Source organism: Nematolebias whitei, chromosome 2 (assembly GCF_014905685.2).
Source record: "Nematolebias whitei isolate Nwh7 chromosome 2, NemWhi1, whole genome shotgun sequence".
Taxonomy (NCBI): Eukaryota; Metazoa; Chordata; class Actinopteri; order Cyprinodontiformes; family Rivulidae; genus Nematolebias; species Nematolebias whitei.
In genome coordinates, this window is record NC_056499.1 from 11175260 (window position 1) to 11177557 (window position 2298).

Here is a 2298-nt window from a genome sequence, read left to right on the forward strand (position 1 = left end):
CAAAAAACACTCGTCTCCAAAACAACCATTCACTGTTCAAATCCTTCAATGACGGGGGACATTGGCATACCGCTTGCTTGCCTTAGCAACGCTAAATGTAAATAAAACATAAAGCTTGGCATCGTCTAGTCTTTTTCTAATGTATTTATTTATCTATAATGTAAATATTATTTCAGGAGTTGCCTGATGGGTGATATTAGGTGATTATTGAATTTTTCTTTGCCACCTCAGGCAGCAGTATTTATTAGTTCCAAGAATTCACCTCCCTTCAAGGACCACACATGCACATAAGCATGGACACCAAGACACCATAAACAAAACAATTAAACAAATCTCCAGGCAGCAGATGGGCTTCTGTGAAACAGGTGTGATGAGTAGAGAACCAGATTAATTCCTATTAAATGGTTTCAAACAAAGCCTCCACTCGATAGAAACACCTAAGACGTAGAAAGTCAAGCGATCATATACTGTATTAATTTACCATAGAAGAAAAAAATACACACTTACTTCGACAGCTATAGTTATTTACAGTCTCCAGTCAGGTACTTTTAATCACTGTAATATGCTCACACTCTTCACTGCGTTACGAAGAACCCATTTTACCTGTTCTCAAGAAGTTTCATCCTACATTATCCCAGTAAAATTACAGCAATCCCATTAGACATAAAAACTGCATTGAGCAGCATTATTTATGCATGTTCATAGATGCAACAGTCTGGGCTGTAGGTGTAAGGTGTCCTAAGACAAGCACACATCTGTAATGATACAGTTCTGCTTCATCTCCTTATTTAATGTTCCTTGGTATTTTTTTATTTTTTATGGCAACAACTGAAACACTGGTCCAGCTTGAGAAAAGCCTGATCCACAGAGCTCAGGACCACAGACTGGACTGAAGGTTCACCTGTGAAGATAATTTTCCTTCATGCCCATTCTTTGTGTCGTATAACTGTACTGTGTTGAATTATAATGAGCTGTGCTCTAACTGATGAACAACTTTGCAGATGCAGGATGACCTTGTTATTGTTAGGCAGTAGGCAGTGGGTGTGCAGATAGATAAACCAGATGAAAGATTCCTTTTCAGTAGCATCTCGAACTGGAACCATTAAAAAACATTGTCAGGTGCTTATCTTCTCACCCCGCCTGAAAAGATTGTGAAATGCCTTGTGATCTTTGAGCATATAAAACTGAGCTGTTCAAGACCGTTCTGTGATCAGCCTGTGCGATGGTTGACTTTTCTCTTCACTGCGAGAACTTATCAAAACATCTACTCAACCGAAGAAATCCATCCATCCATCCATTATCTTTACCCGCTTATTCCATTTTGGGTCACGGGGGTCGCCGGTGCCCATGTCCAGCAATCACTGTGCGAGGGGCGGGGTACACCCTGGACGGGTTGCAAGTCCATCACAGGGCAACATAGAGACAAACGAGACAAACAACCATTCACTCTCTCACTCACACCTAGGGACAATTTAGAGTTACCAATCAGCCTAACATGCATGTTTTTTGGTCTGTGGGAGAAAACCCACGCATGCACGGAGAGAACATGCAAACTCCACCCAGAAAGGCCCCCGGACTGGGGTTTGAACCAAGGACCTGCTCGCTGAGAGGCAACAGCTCTACCAGTTGCGCCACCGTGCTGCTCCGAAGAAATCCCTGATCCTTTATTTATGTGAAGAATGTTCCCAACACCTTCCATTATGACACTGATCCAAAATAAGGAAACAGAACTATCTGATTCCTGACTTCATCCTAATTCAGCATCTCCACTTATACTTCAAATGGCTCCATGAGTGAACCCCATCCAACTTGACTGAGCTTGGGAGACATTTGCAAGAAGTGGTCTGGAAAATTCCCATAACCAGGTGTGCAACGTTTGCTGAATTCATCCCAAAATACTTAAAATTGTTGCCGAAAGGTGCTTCAACTCTGCACTATGGTTTTTTTTTTTTTGGCTCAAGGTTACAGGACCGCATCACTGATCACCGAGCTAACACAGCTACCAACTCAATCATCAACACTTTCCAAGACTTTAACCACCACCATCAAGACAAACAGCATCTTGAAGGTAAGATAAGATAAGATATAAGATAAGATAAGATAAGATAAGATAAGATAAGATAAGACAAGATAAGGTAAGATAGAACTTCCCGCAGGAAATTGTTGAAGGGAGGGGTTTTCTAAAACTTTTCTGTTCTTTACTTTTGTCATTTAAGTGTTTTCAATTGAGGAATTGTCATATACAGGTATATATATATATATATATATATATATATATATATATATATATATATATAT

General features: G+C 40.1%; 1 long non-coding RNA gene across 1 annotated transcript in view; it reads left to right on the forward strand.

Moving 5' to 3' along the window:
* Positions 1-2022: 2022 nt before the first annotated feature.
* LOC119428903 overlaps positions 2023-2298 on the forward strand; it is an 829-nt gene continuing 553 nt past the window's right edge. The window contains exon 1 of the long non-coding RNA XR_005187725.1: positions 2023-2068. This is a non-coding gene — a long non-coding RNA (uncharacterized LOC119428903). The remainder of the gene's footprint in view (positions 2069-2298) is intronic.